Below are 21,728 nucleotides of genomic sequence, written 5' to 3' on the forward strand. Positions count from 1 at the left end.
AAATTGCTCTTGCAATTACGGATAATGAATTTTTTTTCTTAAATGGCATGATTTGATTATTTTAGAGCTGAAAATAAATGTATATAACTTTTTTTTTAATTTTTGCGAAACAAATTTTTTTTTTTAAAGTTTGGGGACACCTATTCTCTTCAACCACGTCTCAAATCGTACGCACCAAAGAGTGCACCTCTTCAACCTAAATAAAGTAAAGAGATATTTTTATTATAAATATTAAGACATAAATGAGTTATTGATTTATAGTACGTTTTTCTTTATTTATCCATGTAAATTTTTTCCGCGCAATATGAAAACAGTAAATGAGACTGCAGTTGGCAGGCAGTTTCACATCGCGTAACATGGATACACGATATAACACGAAATAATTTCATTATGAATATTACATACGAAACAAGTTAATATAAGCTTTGAATTACGTTTTTTTAGCTTCTTATTTGTTGAAAACAATAATAAAAATTTTATAACGATAAATGATCTTCTTCATTCTGTATTAAATATTATATTATCAAAAATTAACCAAGGTTTCTCAAAAGGAATGATTATTTTCTAATTTTTTCAATTATGTATTCTTACAGCAAATTAATTATAAGTGTACATAATTAGAAAGTATTAGAGACATTTCTAGCTCATTGAAACAAGTTTTTTTTGCTAGATAACGCCTACTTTTAGGCAATGTAACGTTTTTATTTAAAAAAAAACGTGGATAAAAAGGCCGCGTAATTTTTTAAAAATATTATCATTGTATTCTTCAGCTATTTTGCTGTAAGAATATTCAGGGTAAGGCATTTAAGCCGATCCAAAGCGTAAATACAAAAAGACGTGTATTTTTTAAACTATAAAAGACATTCAATTCTTACTTAGGAATTTTTTGGAAACCTCTTGTTATTTGCTTTCAGAAAGGTCATATATAAAAATGTAATATCTCTTATAGCTAAAGAGATACGCGTCTTTTTGTATTTACGCTCTGGGGTGACTGAAGTGCCTCAACCCGTATAATTAGAAAAAAAAATTTAAATTTCCTTTTTTTTAAGAAAGCTTGGTTGATCTTTGGCAATGTAATATTTATTAAAATTCATTAAGATGCTCTAATTTTTTTATATGAAGCTGAAGCTAACAGACAAAAACTAGCAGATCAAACGTCGGCAGGATGAGAACCACTGCTGTCGCAAAATCCCAATAATAATAATAAATAGTATATTTTCAGACGGAAAACGATATAATTTCATTTAACAAAAATTGCTATAATAAAAAAATTATTCATTAAAGTAATTCACATCATTTGTTAAAATAAACATTATTTTAATATTATTTATTCATATCTAATATTCATATAAAATAAATTTTTTAAAAATATAATAGTAGTACTAAAAGAAAGGGTTTTTTATGCACTAAATAATGAACTGACTTTTGTAAGACTGGAAAAATTCTATAATGACGAAAAGGGCCACAAGTCTTCAATTTTCGTGCTGCTCGATGTACTCTCTCACGTATGATTTTCTATAATTTTTGCTGCCTAACACAAGTCAGATCATTATTTTATGCATAAAAAATCCTTTTTTTCGGTACTACTCTTATGTTTTTCGAAAATTTTTTTTATATAAGAATTAAATATGAATTAATAATATAAAAATAATGTATATTTTTAATAATGATGTGAATTACTTTAATGAATAAATTTTTATTATAGCAATTCTTGTTAAATGAAGTTATATCGTTTTCCGTTTGAAAATATACTATTTACTATTATTATTTGGATTTTGCGATAGCAGTGGTTCTCATCTTGCCGACGTTTGATCTGCTAGTTTTGGTCTGCTAGCTTGAGCTTCATATTTTATGACACTGAAGCTAGCCACAAGTTTGGGGATTGTAAGAATTCAATTGAATTGATTGAAAAATATTTTCTGACAATTATAAATTAATGCAAACCACTGAAGTTATTATAATTAACGTTTCTTTAACCAAATAGACATAAAATAATAAAAAAAGTTTAAATGAAACTTGCTTAAACGAGAGAATCAAATAACTACTCTTATAAAGCAATTTTAATATATCAGTGAATTTTTCTAATTTTTCTCGACTACACAGCATTGTAGCCTATAAAGTTCTGAAGAGAATAATACTAATTTCATCAGGGATCTCGAATGAGAAATATGTTTTCTTACCGATTGAAAGTTGAAACGAAACATATCGACGAAAAGCGTGTTGTATCGAGAAAGAAGTCAATGTCCAGACGATAGGAAAGCTTTTTAGAAATCTTAACATATACCATCATTTAGTGTATTAAATTTGCAATAAAATGATATGTATTTCATTAGGGATCTCGATCAGGATATATGTTTTCTTAGCGGTTGAAGTTGAACCGGAGTATTTCGACGAGAATCGTGACGTATCGAGAAAGAAGTCTGTCTCGAACGATAGGAAAGCTTTTTTCAAAATTTTATATATCCTATCTTATAGTGCATTAAATTTGCAATAAAATGATTTGAATTTCATTAGGGATCTCGATCGCCAATGATATTTTTTTACCGGTTGAAACGAAAAATTTCAGCCAAAATTTTTACATTTCGACAAATAAGCTAATGTTTCCACACATTAGAAAGTTTTTTTCAATTTTTCGCTTCTACTATCGTTTAATAGACTAAATTTCGATGAAAATGGTATATATTTTATGACGGATCTCGATCGACAAAGATATTTTTTAATCGGTCTTGACAAAAGATTTAAGCCAAAATCGTAGGATTTTCGACCGGTAAAAAAACATCTTTGGCAACTGAGATCCCTCATAAAATATATACCATTTTCTTCAAAATTTTATCTACTAAAGGAAAATATAAGCAAAAAATAGGAAAAAGCTTTCCCATAGGTGGAAACATTGACTTGTTTGTCGAGATGTCACGATTTCGGCTGAAAACTTTCGTTTCAACCGGTAAAAGAATATATTTGGCGATGGAGATCTCTAATGAAATACACACCAGTTCATTTCAAATTTAATGCGCTAGATAACAGAACAAATTAGATATTGTAAAAATAATTCCTAACGTTCAGAAAATTATTAGATTGCTACTTTTGCGTATTATCTGAACATAGCCGTTTCGACAATACTTTTTCTACTTCCCAACTGACGGCTGGGAAGTGGCGGCTAGCTTCAGCCTCATCGGATACGGCAGCCAACAGGAAGCGATATTCAGGAAAACTCGACCAGGCCTCGGCAGAACGGTCGTAGGTCAGGTCCAGGATGCTCTAGGCTCACGTTGGACTGTAATTAGCGTTAAATTTCGACTGCCATAGCGGTATAGTGATCTCGGTAATGCGCAATCATCCTCACCTATTGATCAATAGGTTCGGATATCGATTGGATTACCGTAGAATTACGAGGATCCGCGGTATTAGGCGATCATCTTCTCTAGCTCTTTTCTCTGCTTTCTTTCGTCCGGAATCAGCTTTGTCCTGGACGACTCTAAATATTTCCGTCTACGGTAGCGATAGTGAGTGGTGTAGGCAGCTGCTGTGCGTGAATTAGCCACGGTTAGACGTCACCGGAGAGCATGATCAGGCGACAGTTAATCCATTCCAAGGCAATGATTCTTTGTCTCCAAAATATTCCCAAAATAGTTCTAGGATGGTTCCGTTATGCTTCCTCCTGCACCGTTACCTCGGGGAATCCTCTCCAGTCTAGATCCTGTCCCTCGGTGGGTCGAGATCCAGGGCGGGCTCATAAAGCGAGAAAGGAGCTACGGTATTCCTGTTGATGATTTAGCTGGTGGCGTAATCTTCCTCGAGGTTGGCGATGGGGCAAAAGAGAAGAAAGGCGAGGCCCCCGCTCAGGTCGACACACCATACAAGCAATACCGAATTATAGAGTGAGAAATGTGCGAAAAGGAAACCAAAAAGCTCAATACACTATAGAATTAAATATTAACGTTCGTTATCGATATAAAAAGTAAATGAATGGAGAAATGAGAACTCTAATCCTTAGTGATGGCGGGATTCCGAAATGATCCTGGAGGCTCCTTTTACCTTAGGCTGTAAAGTCTTAGTCTAACATGTTCATAAAATGGTATTTAAAGAAAGCCAAGAGTATCCCGACTAACAATTGCCAATGTTATTTAACATATTTACTCCAGAGGGCGCACCCGAGAGTGCAAGTAAGTTCTTAATAATTACGATTGTGACGATACCAAGACGTATAGAATTGGCTACGTCACAATATATATATATAAAAAGAAACTATTAAAAAAATCTATTTACTTTTTTATAACCATTGCTGGTGTAATAAAATCTCTATTTTGTTTTATCTATTTTAGTTTTACATATTCTGTAAGTTTACACAATATTCATAAAACTGATAAAGAAAAACGTACGATAAATCGGTAAAAATAAAAGATATGCAGAAATTAAATTATTTTTTAATATATATTCATTTCTACGATATACACTGCAGGCCAAAAGTTTAGGACCACTTGGTAAAATTGTCAAAAAGACAGGCTCTTCTTTAAGTGCGTTTAGTTTGGCAACCCTAAGAGGTAGATGACGCTGAAGATAGCCGACAGTTTCAGCCGACAGTTTCGGAGACAGGTTGAGCACCACTGCTCATGCTCAATTTGCCTAAAAGCGTAATATTTACAGATTTAAATCACGTAGAAGCTTAAACTAATCGAAAATAAAACATTCCCAATGACATTCATTAAAAAAATCGACTTACTTCACTTAATTTTACGGTAATGAAAACATGTCATTAGCAAGTCATTCACAGCTACTATCAAATAGCAGGAAATTTTTTCAATTTTTTTAACCCATACAGTCTTGTAGCCTATTAAATTCTGAGCAGGCCTGTATGAATTTCGTTAAGGATCGCGACCCACTTATTAAATTTTTTAACATTGAAAGCAGAGATACAGATGAATTTTCATGTTTTTGGACTTTTGGCTAAGTTTTTCAGGTAGCAGGAATTTTTTTTAATTTTTTACAACCATACTGTCTTCTAGCTTATGAAATTCTCGAGAGAATGGTGCTAGTTTCGTAAGGGATCGCGCTCTACTTATTGCCGTATTTTAACAATGAAGATAGAATTCGTGAATCACACAAACACGTTTTCCAACTATCGGCTGAGTTTTTCAACCCGCAGGAAGTTTTTCTAAATTTGTTAAACTATTCAGGCTTATAGCTCATTAAAATAGAAGTAGACCAGTACAAATTTTAGTAGGTATTGATACTTCTTTATTATTTTTTTATAACAGAGAAAGCTGCCGAACCTAAATTATAATTCAACCAATATTTCATCAATCCATTGTGGAAGCTATGTACACACGTGTATCTTTGCTACCTATTCTAAATAAACAAAATTAAGATAATCGCGGTCCCTAATGAAATTTGTACCGGCCTCTTCAGAATTTAATAGGCTACAAGGCTGTATAGTTCTAAAAATTTTAAAAAATATCCTGCTAGTCAAAAAACCCAGCCGACTGCTTGAAAACGTGATTTTCTGATTCAGAGTCCTATCTTCATAGGTAAAAAAGAAAGATATTAAGGAGGGCGCGATCCTTCACGAAACTATTTCCATTCTCTCAAGAATTTCATAAGCTAGAAGACAGTATGGTTGTAAAAAATTAAAAAAATTTCCTGCTACCTGAAAGACAGCCAAAAGTCCAAAAACATGAAAATTCGTCTGTATTTCTGCTTTCAATGTTAAAAAATTTAATAAGGGGGTCGCGATCCCTAACGAAATTTATACTGGTCTACCCAGAATTTAATAGGCTACAAGACTGTATGGGTTAAAAAAATTAAAAAAAATTCCTCCTATTTGATAGTAGCTGTGAATGACTCGCTAATGACATGTTTTCATTACCGTAAAATTAAGTGAAGTAAGTGGATTTTTTTAATGAATGTCATTGGGAATGTTTTATTTTCGATTAGTTTAAGCTTTTACGTGATTTAAATCTGTAAATATTACGATTTTAGGCAAATTGAGCATGAGCAGTGGTGCTCAACCTGTCTCCGAAACTGTCGGCTATCTTCAGCGTCATCTACCTCTTAGGGTTGCCAAACTAAACGCACTTAAAGAAGAGCCTGTCTTTTTGACAATTTTACCAAGTGGTCCTAAACTTTTGGCCTGCAGTGTACATTCGAGAAAAATATGGTTATTTTTAATGTATAGGCAAATGTAGATATACATATACTAGTGTATACATACATTTTAGTTGGTCCTAGAAAATAACGTTTCATAAACATATATATATGTATGTACGTGACCAATGGTAAGGGGTAGCAAAAGGTTAAGTTAGCCGAGAAGCCATTTATGGATTTACAGTTAGCATCAAAATATTCAAGCATTGTTCTTTACGCAACTTATAAAATGAAGATAGTCTATCATACTAACTTTTTGTAATATAAGTATGTGAAAAAAAATGCATAGACTTCACGGTAAACAATATAATTCGCTATACAACCCATCGCCCCTCTATTATTAAATTCCCCTCACCTGATGCAATATTATTAGGTGAAAACATACTTAATTGAATTTATAAAAATTTGTTATATTTTATTTCTGCATATCTACAGTTATACTAAAAAAACAGAAAGTATTTAAATGGACTTACACGTATCAAGGATTACTTCCTCAGAAATTACCTCCAAAAAAAATGAGCTGTAGTATTAAAATATACTATGACAACTCAAAAACCTCAGTTTTTGGAAAGGCCAATTTTGCCTTTTAAGCACTACCCTTTTTGGGAAAATGCACCCAGATAACAACTTATCACGCACAATAACTCATACACACAATAAATCACGTGTTATAAATATCGTAGTTTTATAAACTTTGATTTTAAAAATCAAGCACGGCTATGTCACCTCAGCCACCATATACGAGTGAAGGTACAGCTTCAAAGTTTTCTTAAACATATAATTATCGTATCCAGGAGACATACAGTGCTATATTCAATCAAAACCTATACGACCATAAAAGTGTATAATTTGTTATTTATTCTAGTTTTCAAATGTTATTGCTGAATCGTGCTGAATTTGCAGAGTATGAGCATAAGAAGGCACAGACTTATAAACTTAAGGTCTGTTCGTATTAGCAGAAAATTGCTATACTTTGTGTACCAAAAGCAAAACAGTCTTTTAAAGAGTGACTACAATTCTTTCAGTAACTCTTCATAAACGATCAAAAACTAGCTGCATTAATAATAAATTTATTTACACAGCATTATTGCACTAAATTTATAATGTTTTTAATTTGAAGCATACATTTTGCATGAAAATTAGATAATTCAAGGGCAATCATGCAGTACACTAAATACAAAACTATTAATATACTCTATTATCATAAATTAATTAAGTAATATTATAATATATGTTACGCGTATAATCGAATACTTCATAATAGTTGAGCATATGATTAGTTTTGTGTTTAGTATACTGCATAATTGCCCTTGAATTATCTAATTTTCATGCAAAATGTATGCTTCAAATTAAAAACATTATAAATTTAGTGCAATAATGCTGTGTAAATAAATTTATTATTAATGCAGCTAGTTTTTGATCGTTTATGAAGAGTTACTGAAAGAATTGTAGTCACTCTTTAAAAGACTGTTTTGCTTTTGGTACACAAAGTAAGCGCTGTAGTGCAGACGGTAAGGTTGCGTTTTGTCACTAAGAGGGCTCGAGTTCGAGTCTTGGCAAAGTTTAAAATTTTTATTTTTTTTTAATAACCATTAATTTATTGGTCTTAATAATAAATAAAAAATGCATTTGTTAGCTGATTAATATAAAAAGCAATAAGTTTATTATACATTCACTCATTATTTGTTATAAGAAGAACGCATTTTTATATTTATTACCAAATCTGATTAATTAATGGCTACATGTAAGCATTGTATAAAAATTAAAAACTAATTTAGGAAAAGGATTTGCATTTCCTTAGAGTTTTTGGGTAAACTTAGCATCACTTCAAAGGGATGACATGTAAAAATGCATTGGTTAGCGCTAGTCGCGTTTCTTCCAAAGCCGATGTTGCCCCGAATCGAAATCACACCTTTTCTGAGCAGGCATAGCTGTGTTTGTGCCCCTTTCCTTCAAATTCTCGATAGTGCTGCTGACTAACGGCTAACTTTATCTTTGTTGCTGAGGGCTTGATACTAACATCACCGTTGTTACCGACTAATTTAAAAAAGGGATATTAAAAATGCCGAATAATAACAGTAAGTAATCTAAAAACAAAGTTTCATCTTTAATGAATAATAATAAAAATAATATTTTTGAATCATTAAATAGAAAATAGAAAAAGAGGGAAAACGTCGCTGAAAAACTCACGCCAGAAATGCCAACTAAGGCGACTCCAAAGAAAGTTGCTGCAAGGACAAGGTATTATCAATTTTAAAATTTAATTGTTTCCATTAAGTGTATTAAAATGTTTAATGGAAAAATTACATTAATATTAACGTATAATTTTAGCTGAAGAGAAAAAAGAAGGAGAAAGCAAAGAAACATTTGAAAGGCCAGAGGAAATAACAGACAAGGAAGAGGTATGGAGAAAGGGAGATAGAGATAGAAGAAGAATATATATAATGATTTCTTTAATTTTTCAGAAATCTATAAATAAAAGTAGTGAAACTAAACCAAAGGAGGGCGAAACGTCACGCAAAAAAAATAACCAAAATGTGACAAACATATACTATATGAATAAAGCTATTTTTAAATAATTTTGTGTTGCCAGTTTATTTATTAATTCCCTACATATTTAATAAGCCGAAGATAACTACAATATTCAAACCACGTATTAACAAAAGAGAGCTGAGATAGGGTCACTTCAGGTCTAAAGGGAGAAGAAGCCGAAAACACAGACTTTCCGATTTTCTAACTATTCTCACAGCTCTTATGCCGCTTTGGAATCTTGCTTCAATTGTTTAAGAATTAGTTGCGAGCGTTCATGATTTTTTCAAGAATTTTCCATGTGTCCATCACTAAGCAGCACTGGCCTAAAGGAGGGAAAACGCGAAAATACAGACTTTCGGATTTTTTTCCTTCGATCACAGATCTTGTGCCGCTCTGGAAAGGATCTTATTTTGATTGGACAATAGAATGGAAGGTTCTTGAATTTTTTCAAGAAATTTCTATGTGTCCATCACTAGGCAGCACTGGCCTAAAGGAGGGAAAACGCGAAAATACAGACTTTCGGATTTTCTATCTCCTCTCACAGCTCTTGTGCCGCTCTGGAATCTTGCTTCAATTGATTGGGAATTAATTGCGAGCGTTCATGATTTTTTTCAAAAATTTTCCATGTGTCCATCACTAAGCAGCACTGGCCTAAAGGAGGGAAAACGCGAAAATACAGACTTTCGGATTTTTTTCCTTCGATCACAGATCTTGTGCCGCTCTGGAAAGGATCTTATTTTGATTGGACAATAGAATGGAAGGTTCTTGAATTTTTTCAAGAAATTTCTATGTGTCCATCACTAGGCAGCACTGGCCTAAAGGGGGGAAAACGCGAAAATACAGACTTTCGGATTTTCTATCTCCTCTCACAGCTCTTGTGCCGCTCTGGAATCTTGCTTCAATTGATTGGGAATTAATTGCAAGCGTTCATGATTTTTTTCAAAAAATTTCCATGTGTCCATCACTAAGCAGCTCTGGCCTAAAGGGGGGAAAACGCGAAAATACAGTCTTTCGGATTTTCTATCTCCTCTCACAGCTCTTGTGCCGCTCTGGAATCTTGCTTCAATTGATTGGGAATTAATTGCGAGCGTTCATGATTTTTTTCAAGAATTTTCCATGTGTCCATCACTAAGCAGCATTGGCCTAAAGGAGGGAAAACGCGAAAATACAGACTTTCGGATTTTCTATCTCCACTGACAGGTCTTGTGCATCTTTGGAAATGCTTTTAGATCGTTTTGCCTTGGTATTAGAATATTCGTAAATGAATATGGGCGCGGCGTGTACAGTATGAGCGAGGCGCAAATTATATCTATATATAAGGATGCGCATTCGCTCTAAGCGCGTCGAGTCTGGTGTGTCTTCTTTACGCGCCGTGCGTTAGTTCGCACGCCGTATAGCCGCAACTTCACGGTTAGGCTCATATGTGTTAGTACGACAATTGAGCAATGGAGGGGGAAAGGGGAAAAATTCAATGTATAGTCGGCGAAAAAAACAAAGTCATCGGCCGCTAGTTTCGGCCGCCAGTTTCAGCTTGCCGGGAATCGATATAAACGAAGCAATGATTTGTTATCTCTACTACGAGTAGCGACCAATGTTTTCTTGCTTCACAAAAGACGGGTGCTAGCCATATTGGAATTTTTGGTAAGTTTTTATTACTTATCCAATTCTGATATCCCTTAGAAATGCTGCCACCAATTATTTTACAAACAAGAAAAGTATCAAATATCATTATTTGATCTTCTTTCAATCCAAGTGTGTCTTGACATAGTATTGAAAACGAATTTATAACGGAATCGTCAAAATACGCCTTGTATGAAAGTGAGTTGAAACTTGTTTCATCAACTAAAATGTTGCCTATGTTCTTCTTCAAGTTCGGAAATCCTGGTGGATATGTAGAAGATGGCGATATTAATTGAATCCCTAAATTGATATTATTCATTTCTCCTCTGTACTTTTCTTCTGCTCTGGATGAGATTTCTTCCTTATGAGAATATCCATCAATCTCTTCTATCTTATCAAACTTTATTTCTTCAAACGATTTTTTAACAGAAGCTATGTCCTTTTTAGTTTTAAAATAATTATTTTCATTAAATCGCCGTTTTCTTCTTCTAATCCATGTTTCTTCAGCCAATTCGATGTTTTCTCGAAGATTTTTCCTTCTGTATTTTTTTTTACGATACATTTTATAACTCCTTTCTTTTAAACGTGCATTTAATAAGTCGCCTACCTGTTGCACAAATCTGGGTAATAAAATTTTTGTTTTACCTAAGAACATATCTTTTTTTATAATTTTGAAATAATTTTCAATAGGAGCATTAGAATCTCTCGTAATTTTTAATATTTGGCATATAATTCCAGACCATAATGGAAAGTATGGGAATAAATGCCGCATACAATACTTAATTAATTTATCGTTGAAATAAGGGTTGGTGTTTCCAGTAAAACACTTCAATTTTGATAAATCATCAGTTAAATTTTGAAAAAAGGAAACGAAAGGAGACTGTTGGGCAGAAGTAGATTCCTGTTCGATTAATTTTTCAACTTCCGTAATATTTACATAGTCAGGATCGTCGGGATCTGTCATATCAATTTGATCGTCAAGGTAATCCGGATCGTCAGGATTTATGAAATCGACAGTACTATCAATAGACAACTCTGAGTTCATGAAAAAATTCAAACTAACATTTAAGTCAGATGTTTCATGTATATGCCCAAAAATGTTATAGAAATGGGAAAAACATTCCTTGGCTTCTTCCATGTCGATGCAGTGTATAAGTTTAGTTATTGCTACATTCGCAATTCTTTTATGCAATGTTTCATCCATAAATGATCGCGTTTTTTTTTATAAAATTACATATAAAATGAGATGAGCATATATGGATTTTTGTTAATCGATTTAAAGTCAATGTATCCTCATTAATTACGAATTTATAACAATATCGCAAATATTCGTGCAAATTCATTTTATTGTAACCTAATGTAGCAGATTGAATCAATGCAAGGCTAAAGTCGGTTTCTATTTTAGCCACTAGTGGAGCCCTTGCTGAAAGTTTTCTCATATGTCTTTCGACAAAACTTAAAAATGATGTAATAGTTTGTACATCGTGGTTTGAAGATACAAACTCTGCAATAGGAAGTGGGCTAACTTTTTCTAAATCTTGTACCACTAGAGCATAATAGTAGACACGCTTTTCGCAATTATCAGGCTGTTCAATAATCGAACCTGTAGCATCGAAGTATAAAAATGCCTTATCTTTCGGCAAAGATAAAAAGTATTCCATCTGTTTTTCTGTGAATAATATGGTATACACTGGGAATACGGCATGATGTTGAATATACCCATTGAAGAATGTACCAGGGAATGATTTTTGAAACTGAACAATAAGTTTCTTCATGAATATATCTGGATCTGAATCCAAATCCTTGCATTTACGATTTTCAGAAGATATTTTCTGAAGAACGTCCAGAGAACAAGCTTTTGTAAGATCACCTGCCATAAAATCAGTCTCGTCTGCTGCTAAAATCAACTCGTATTTTTTTCGACTTGGCGGGATATGTTCTAGCTCTTTTGCCAATTGCACTCTTTCTTCTCCTCTTATCTGTCTTCGACATACTTCTTTTCCATTATGATGCACTTTCCCAAACTGCTTTACCTTTAGGCGAACGTCTGAATATGGTGGGTTTATGGGACTCGAAGTGCTAAATATATACGATGTGCAAGTAGAGAACATGCATTTCGCTCTTGCATAAAAGTATGTTTTTTTGCGTGCACTAAAATTTTTGCATATGTGGTCTTGGAAATTTATAACACAAGGAAATTGTGTCTTAAATATTTTATAAAATTCATTTGTCCAACCTTTCTTTAATGATCTAGAGTTGGTCCAAAATCTTTCCCAAAATGCTGAAGGTACGTTTAAATATTGAACTTCATCCTCTGAAGAGGGTAAAAAATTACATAATTCATTATTCTTAATACTGACTATATGCAAATTATTGTCAGAATCATTTTTTTCTGTATTGCACAAAGATGTTGTAGTATTCATGCTAAATGTACTAGAGAGATCATCTTCTTCTTCTTCTTCTATCTTTATGCAAGAGAATGAATTTTCAGATGAAAGAGGTAGGTCGTGAGACATGATATTTTTATCATGTAGGTTAGAAGCAACTGCACTTCGGATATTGGAATCTGTTTCATTTTGAAAATGATTGCAAACAATTGTTTGTATTGTACCAACATTTCTACTAAATTTATGGTAGCACTTACCCACAAAAAACAGACTTCGCCTGTAAAAAAAGGCGGCAAGTACATAAACCATCTAGCATAAATAATATAGTAAAATTATCTAATTAAAAAAAGTAGTGAAATCCAAATATTAGGCAAGTATATTTTTTCACCTTAGCAAAAGTTAAATTTTCGAAAAAAAAGGAACATAAAAGTTACTTGCCGGGCCCGTAATGTCCATGCACAGTGGGAAATTGAATCGTGTGTGAGATTCAGCTATAGCGTAGTATAGCAAATGTCATGTTAAAATACAGAGTGAAGTTAGCCGATCCACATACGATTCTATTTCTCACTGTGCATGGATATTACGGGCCGGGCAAGTAACTTTTTTGTTCGTTTTTTTTTCGAAAATTTAACTTTTGCTAAGGTGAAAAAATATACTTGCCTAATATTTGGATTTCACTACTTTTTTTAATTAGATAATTTTACTATATTATTTATGCTAGATGGTTTATGTACTTACCGCCTTTTTTTACAGGCGAAGTCTGTTTTTTGTGGGATTTCATAACGTTTTGTAAGAGTATAATGTTTAAAAAAATAAATTATTCTTTTAAATTCTACAGATTTTAAAGAAAATTTCCACCCTTCTCATTTTTTGAAACAGCAGCGCTTAACTAATAAAAATATATATTTATATTGAAAAAATATCGCAGTCAACACATTGATTTTATTGATATTTGTAATGTATTTTGTATAAATGAACGTTATAATTAATGCTCAGGCTAGTTTTTTAATGTTTTCAGTTTCACCATAATATAAGTATGTTTAAATTTTTCATAATCAATAAACATACTTTCAACATATAAAAATAATGAAATAAAATGTATATATTTTAATTAATTTACATTTTCTGTTTATGAACATTTGACTTGTTACCAACATCTAACTTTGCCAAACTTCAGTAACTCCCTCAGCTGCTTCAGGTGATACAGGGGCAAGACTGGAATTTTTCATAATCAATAAACATACTTTCAACATATAAAAATAATGAAATAAAATGTATATATTTTAATTAATTTACATTTTCTGTTTATCAACATTTGACTTTTTACCAACATCTAACTTTGCCAAACTTCAGTAACTCCCTCAGCTGCTTCAGGTGATACAGGGGCAAGACTGGAAAAGCAATTCGTAAAGCTTCAAATAAGATACAATGAAGCATATAATCGAAGTTGGCATTGTCGTTTTGCATACGCCGTTTCTTTTTAGCACCAATCATTGTCACCTTTATGCTGCTAACACTTGACAAAGGTGACATGGGAGCAGCGTTGCCAAGTGTAGTATAATTATACTACCGTAGTATAATTTTCCTATAGCGTAGTATCCTTAGGATACTACGCTACAGTTTCTGTTCCCTGCGGGATCCTACGCTATAGTCTCTGTTCACTGCGGGATCCTACGCTACAGTTTCTGTCCTTGCGGGATACTACGTTTTGGCCATTAATCTTGAGTCTTGGCGAGGGGAAGTTAGAATCAGAGGGGCGAGGGGATTTTTAGGGAGTTTGTTCGTAGCTGTCAAATGGCGCGATTAACCCTCAATTTTTTATCATCAACAAAAATAATATTTTCGGAAAACGATTGTGGAAAAGAAGGAAGGATTTTAATAAATAACAGAGAAGACAAAATATATCAGATGAGTATAAATTAATAGAAAAAATGAAAATTATTGTGAATTTTTAAGAAAATATACTTTGTGGTTATTTTATTTTTGTTACAGTTGAAATCCGGTTATGATGACTTTCAATTAAGGAAAAAAGTAATTATAGACTAATAAATGAAAAAGTATTAAAACATGAAGCACTTCTCTGTATGGCCCAGTCATTTCAATAATTTTGACTTAATGTTATAATAGTGAATGTGTAAGCGATTAGTGCATATACAACAAACTCTTATTGTAAATTTAATAATCTTGTATGACAATGTTTTAATTACTATTATTTTAAATTAAAGTTAGTTTAATTAACATATTTTTATTTCATCCCTTTCTCAAAATTCTAAACACACATGGTAATTACCTATTCTTGTAGTAGTCATATATTCGTTAAATTACATACAAAATTACAACTTTTTTATATTTGTAAAGCATAGCTGTTTGTTGCAATGATTTTTATTATTCAATGTGAGACAAATCGCATTTTGTTTAGGTAAATGTCTTATTTATCCGCCACATCCTTCCATATCTTATGCGACATTTATTTGGCTCCGTTGCACTATTTTCTTCCAGTCTATATCATATAACATTAATTTTCTAATCATTTATACATACACACAGATCTAATAATACTGCTGATCTGCAATTATTTTTGTAATTGTTGAAATGATTGTTAAACCATTATCTTGTTTAATTTGTAAAATGGACATTTGAATGATGCTATTAAAATTTGGCAACTTTTCTGCGAGATATGTTCTGATAATATTTGTGAAGATAAAGTTCTTTAAAAGGTATATGTATACTGCTGAGCTCATCTTGTTTTCAGCTTTAAATAGTTTTCCAACTATACGCATGGATATCTATTTTGAATATAGAATACATATTTCATTACATCTATTATGATATTGTTAAGATTGATAGAAAGATATCAATTCTTTGAAAATGATATATTATATATCTAGTAACTGGATTAATTAAGGTTTTAGAACAGATAAATTTCACAAACATATAGGACTAACAAAATATGTATTATATACTGAGGAAGGATATCCAAATGTGAATTATTTGAAGCTAAAAGCAAGATAAATTCAGCAGTATCCTTAAATGTATTGGAGAACAACATCCTCTGAAATTTAAAGAGAAGATATCCTATGGAAGAGATGCCAAACATTATAAGTAAAATAATTCAAGTGTCCATTCTTCAACTTTAATAGAACAATGGTTTACCAATCATCTTGACATTTATAAGATTAATTAGTCAATAGAATAGCTATATCTGAGTGTATATAAAAATAGCAAAAAATTAATCGTATATTTTGAAAACTAAAAGAAAGAACTAACAAGGCAAATAAATGTTACATAAGATATGGAAGGATGTGGCGGATAAATAAGACATTTACCTAAACAAAATGCGATTTGTCTCACATTGAATAATAAAAATCATTGCAACAAACAGCTATGCTTTACAAATATAAAACAGTTGTAATTTTGTATGTAATTTAACGAATATATGACTACTACAAGAATAGGTAATTACCATGTGTGTTTAGAATTTTGAGAAAGGGATGAAATAAGAATATGTTAATTAAACTAACTTTAATTTAAAATAATAGTAATTAAAACATTGTCATACAAGATTATTAAATTTACAATAAGAGTTTGTTGTATATGCACTAATCGCTTACACATTCACTATTATAACATTAAGTCAAAATTATTGAAATGACTGGGCCATACAGAGAAGTGCTTCATGTTTTAATACTTTTTCATTTATTAGTCTATAATTACTTTTTTCCTTAATTGAAAGTCATCATAACCGGATTTCAACTGTAACAAAAATAAAATAACCACAAAGTATATTTTCTTAAAAATTCACAATAATTTTCATTTTTTCTATTAATTTATACTCATCTGATATATTTTGTCTTCTCTGTTATTTATTAAAATCCTTCCTTCTTTTCCACAATCGTTTTCCGAAAATATTATTTTTGTTGATGATAAAAAATTGAGGGTTAATCGCGCCATTTGACAGCTACGTACAAACTCCCTAGAAATCCCCTCGCCCCTGTGATTCTAACTACACAACGCCGCGACGCAAGATTAATGGCCAAAACACGTCCGAAAGCACTGAGAGCTTATTATACCTAAAACACTATACTTCGTTTCACACTTACTATACATTTTGCGTGGTATATTCAATTCTCGCCAACAAACTATACAGCGTAGTATCTTCCAACATGGCGGACTTGGCAACGCTGCATGGGAGATACATTGGCAAGTCGTCCTTATAACATTTCCTGTGCCAAAGTCCTCAAATTTTCGTTTCGTAAATTTCTATACACTTGAAACTGGTATGATTTCTGGTGCTGCAAAATGCAGTCGAAATAACTAATTTTTAGACTGAGTTTTTTTCCATTGAGAATAAACGTGCATTTTTTCATCCATACCAATGACCAGTATACTGCCTCTCGTCTTGAATACTTGCATAGGTAATGGAGAAAAAAAATCAGCAGCTATTAACTGCATTTTATATCATTTCATCCAATAAATCTCATACTTAAATTGTGGCTGAGCAATGGACGACGTTTTTCTGAAAATTGGCTTATTCTTACTTTGCCAATCTTTCAATACTTTTTATATTTGCCTGTTTCAAGTCTCAGAATACAGGAGCGAAAAGCATAATCTTTGATCCAACTCCAATAATCGGTATGTGTGCGAAAAATCCTCATTGGATTTTTAATTGAATTGTACCAAAAGTATTTAAGTCAAAGCACAAGTATTACTGTTTGCTATAATACACTTGCACAGTGACTGTAAAATACTAAATGATAACACTATGAGTAAGCCTGAAATCAAATTCATCATTTAAGAATTATAATTCCTCAAAGAAAATAAATATTTGAAGGTACATGAAGCATCTTATTTGCTTACCGACATTTGACTTTCTACCACCATCTGACCTTGCCAGACTTCACTAGTTTCATCAACTGCTTGAGATGATACTGGGGCAAGGCTGGAAAAGCAATTCGCAAAGCTTTGAATAAGCTACAATTAAGCATATAATCAAAGCTGACATTGTCGTTTTGTATACCACGTTTCTTTTTAACACCAATCATTGTTAGATTTATGCTGCTAACTCTTGACAAAGGTGGCATGGGAGATACATTGGCGAGTCGTCCTTATAACATTTCCTGTGCCAGAGTCCTCAGATGTTCATTTCGCAAATTTCTACGCACTTTTGAAACTGGTCGGATTTCTGGTGCTACAAAATAGAGTGGAAACCATTCATTTTTGGACTTTGCTTCAATTGAGAATAAACGTTCATTTTTTCATCCATACCAATGACCAGTATACTACCTTTGGCGCAGAATACTAGTATAGGTAACAGAGGAAAACAATCAACAGTTATTAACTCAATTTTACAGAATTTCATCCAATGAGTCTCATCCTTAAATTATGGCTGTGCAATGGATGACGTTTTTCTGAATATTGGCTTATTCTTACTTTGCCAATCTTTCAATGCTTTCATCTTTGCCTGTTTCAAGTACCAGAATGCAGGAGTGAAAAGCGCAATTGTTGATTCAACTCCAATAGCCAGTATGTATGCGAACCTTTCTCCTTGGATATTTAATTCAATTGTACCAAATGTATTTAAGTCAAAGCACAAGTATTACTATTTGCTATAATACACTTGTACAGTGACTGTAAAATAATAAATGATGACACTACGAGTAAACCTAAAATCAAATTCATCATTTAACAATCTCAATCTTCAAAGAAAATAAATTTTTGAAGAAACATGAAGCATCTCAGTTACTTTACCAGTATTTGATGTTGCTCGATCTCCATTTTCTTTAGTGTTTGGTGACTTAACTTCCTTGAGACTAAAGATCTGTAATATTTAGGTGTCTTTGCGTCTTTTGTAAACATCTATTATTGTATAATTAGCTTAAATCCAAACACTAGTCAACTGGTACTCTACGTAAATGAAGGTTCATCGGAATGCTTCATATTTTCCAAACAAGCATTACTATAATTTAGTCTGAAATATTTGTACAGATATATGATATTTGTTTCATTTACAATCTTCCTTTATCTGCATTCTCCAATAACAGGGTATTTCCAAGAATTGTTACATTATTTGTTTTATTTAAAATCTTCCTTAATCTGCATCCTCCAATAACAGGGTATTTCCAAGATTTGATACATTATTTGGCACTGGTTTGGCATCAAACTGCAAACTGTGAAATGGTGCCTTATATATAACTTTGTTTTAATAAAACAAATTTTTTTTACAATGCACTTACTTTACTGAAAAACGTTTATGTTAATTGCTGTTGAGACACTACCATGTGTCTTGATTATGAGTTAACGTAACAACCTCATCCTTCTCTGTTTCATTTACAATCTTCCTCAATCTACATTCTTCAATAACAGGATATTTCCAAGAATTGTTAGAGCATTTGGCATTGGTAGGACTTCAAATCAGAGCTGCATACAAGGAATATGCATATAAGGAATATTTTATATAACCTGCAATAAAAGAAATCCCACAAAGTACCACCGAACATTAAATTTTATACATATTTTTGAATACAATGTGACTTATCTGATAATCTTGCTGGCTCCTTCATGTATCTCTCTTAAATTACCCGTAGTTTTGATTATATTACACTATTACACTATCATTACAGCCAATTCATTTTTATAAAAATATTAAGGTTATACCGGTAAACCTTACAATTCAATTGACATTCAATTGACAGCTAACAGTAGTCGCCATATTAGTTATCGATTATATCGATTATTTAGACGTCGCGTTTGTAAAAATTACATCATTTTCTTTAGCGATTAACTTCAGCCCGAGACATACATTCTGGCTGGAGAAGATGACGGAAAGAAATTAAATTCGTTATATATATAGCTAACAGATTATGAGATCTCTGGATTGGGTGAACCAATATTGATGTTTAAGGGCTCAAATAAAAGCTTGTTCCAAACCATTTCAAGAAAAGCTTTACTGAAATCATATATGACAGTGTTTCATTTACGGAGAAAAATCTATTTAAAAATTGAGGCAGCCAAACTTGCTGTATAAGATACAGTAGTGCCTCGACGGCGGTATAGACACGTCTATACCTACTTTTATTTACTTGCCGTCGAGACACTACCGTGTCTCTTGATTAACATTTTTTTTTATAGTTTTTGTGCAACTGCCGCGCATAATTACAGAGCAAATTTGCTCAAATAAGTTACCATCTTTTTTGTAACTACTATTGAACAGTAACGTCATTATTTCTAATGCACTTAAGTCTTTATCACTAAATAAACTAATGATTCCATTAGCAATATCCTCTTCTGAAAACTTCATAATGGAAGGTTTCAATAGTCTATCCAAAACAATAAATCGCGAGCAAATAAATCCACTAACGGTCAAGAATTTTTGTACTAAAAAGTAATGGATAGAAGGAAGTCGCGAGCAAAATAAAACCACTAACGGACATTAATACTGCATAGACACAGTCAATTCAAAAAAGTAAAAATGGAAGGATCGTCTTCCCTTATATATAACAAAGCTATAATAAACAAAGTAGTGAGAAAATGTATGAACCATGAGCCATCTATGATAGCATTTGTTATTAAATTTAAAAAACTTTTCAGGAGAATATTTTATCGTGAGGCAATAACAAATGAACGCTTAGAAGACATAGAGCATCGGATGATGAAGGTTCAATGTCTTCTAAGCGTTCATTTGATATTGCCTCAACATAAAATATTCTCCTGAAAAGTTTTTTAAATTTAATAACAAATGCTATCATAGATGGCTCATGGTTCATACATTTTCTCACTACTTTGTTTATTATAGCTTTGTTATATATAAGGGAAGACGATCCTTCCATTTTTACTTTTTTGAATTGACTGTGTCTATGCAGTATTAATGTCCGTTAGTGGTTTTATTTTGCTCGCGACTTCCTTCTATCCATTACTTTTTAGTACAAAAATTCTAGACCGTTAATGGATTTATTTGCTCGCGATTTATTGTTTTGGATAGACTATTGAAACCTTCCATTATGAAGTTTTCAGAAGAGGATATTGCTAATGGAATCATTAGTTTATTTAGTGATAAAGACTTAAGTGCATTAGAAATAATGACGTTACTGTTCAATAGTAGTTACAAAAAAGATGGTAACTTATTTGAGCAAATTTGCTCTGTAATTATGCGCGGCAGTTGCACAAAAACTATAAAAAAAATGTTAATAAGTGCTACCATAAATTTAGTAGAAATGTTGGTACAATACAAACAATTGTTTGCAATCATTTTCAAAATGAAACAGATTCCAATATCCGAAGTGCAGTTGCTTCTAACCTACATGATAAAAATATCATGTCTCACGACCTACCTCTTTCATCTGAAAATTCATTCTCTTGCATAAAGATAGAAGAAGAAGAAGAAGATGATCTCTCTAGTACATTTAGCATGAATACTACAACATCTTTGTGCAATACAGAAAAAAATGATTCTGACAATAATTTGCATATAGTCAGTATTAAGAATAATGAATTATGTAATTTTTTACCCTCTTCAGAGGATGAAGTTCAATATTTAAACGTACCTTCAGCATTTTGGGAAAGATTTTGGACCAACTCTAGATCATTAAAGAAAGGTTGGACAAATGAATTTTATAAAATATTTAAGACACAATTTCCTTGTGTTATTAATTTCCAAGACCACATATGCAAAAATTTTAGTGCACGCAAAAAAACATACTTTTATGCAAGAGCGAAATGCATGTTCTCTACTTGCACATCGTATATATTTAGCACTTCGAGTCCCATAAACCCACCATATTCAGACGTTCGCCTAAAGGTAAAGCAGTTTGGGAAAGTGCATCATAATGGAAAAGAAGTATGTCGAAGACAGATAAGAGGAGAAGAAAGAGTGCAATTGGCAAAAGAGCTAGAACATATCCCGCCAAGTCGAAAAAAATACGAGTTGATTTTAGCAGCAGACGAGACTGATTTTATGGCAGGTGATCTTACAAAAGCTTGTTCTCTGGACGTTCTTCAGAAAATATCTTCTGAAAATCGTAAATGCAAGGATTTGGATTCAGATCCAGATAT

This window comes from Prorops nasuta, unplaced genomic scaffold (genome assembly GCF_024137725.1).
Source record: "Prorops nasuta isolate Cenicafe-Biocafe unplaced genomic scaffold, Cenicafe_Pnas_1.2 PNAS00010, whole genome shotgun sequence".
Taxonomy (NCBI): domain Eukaryota; kingdom Metazoa; phylum Arthropoda; class Insecta; order Hymenoptera; family Bethylidae; genus Prorops; species Prorops nasuta.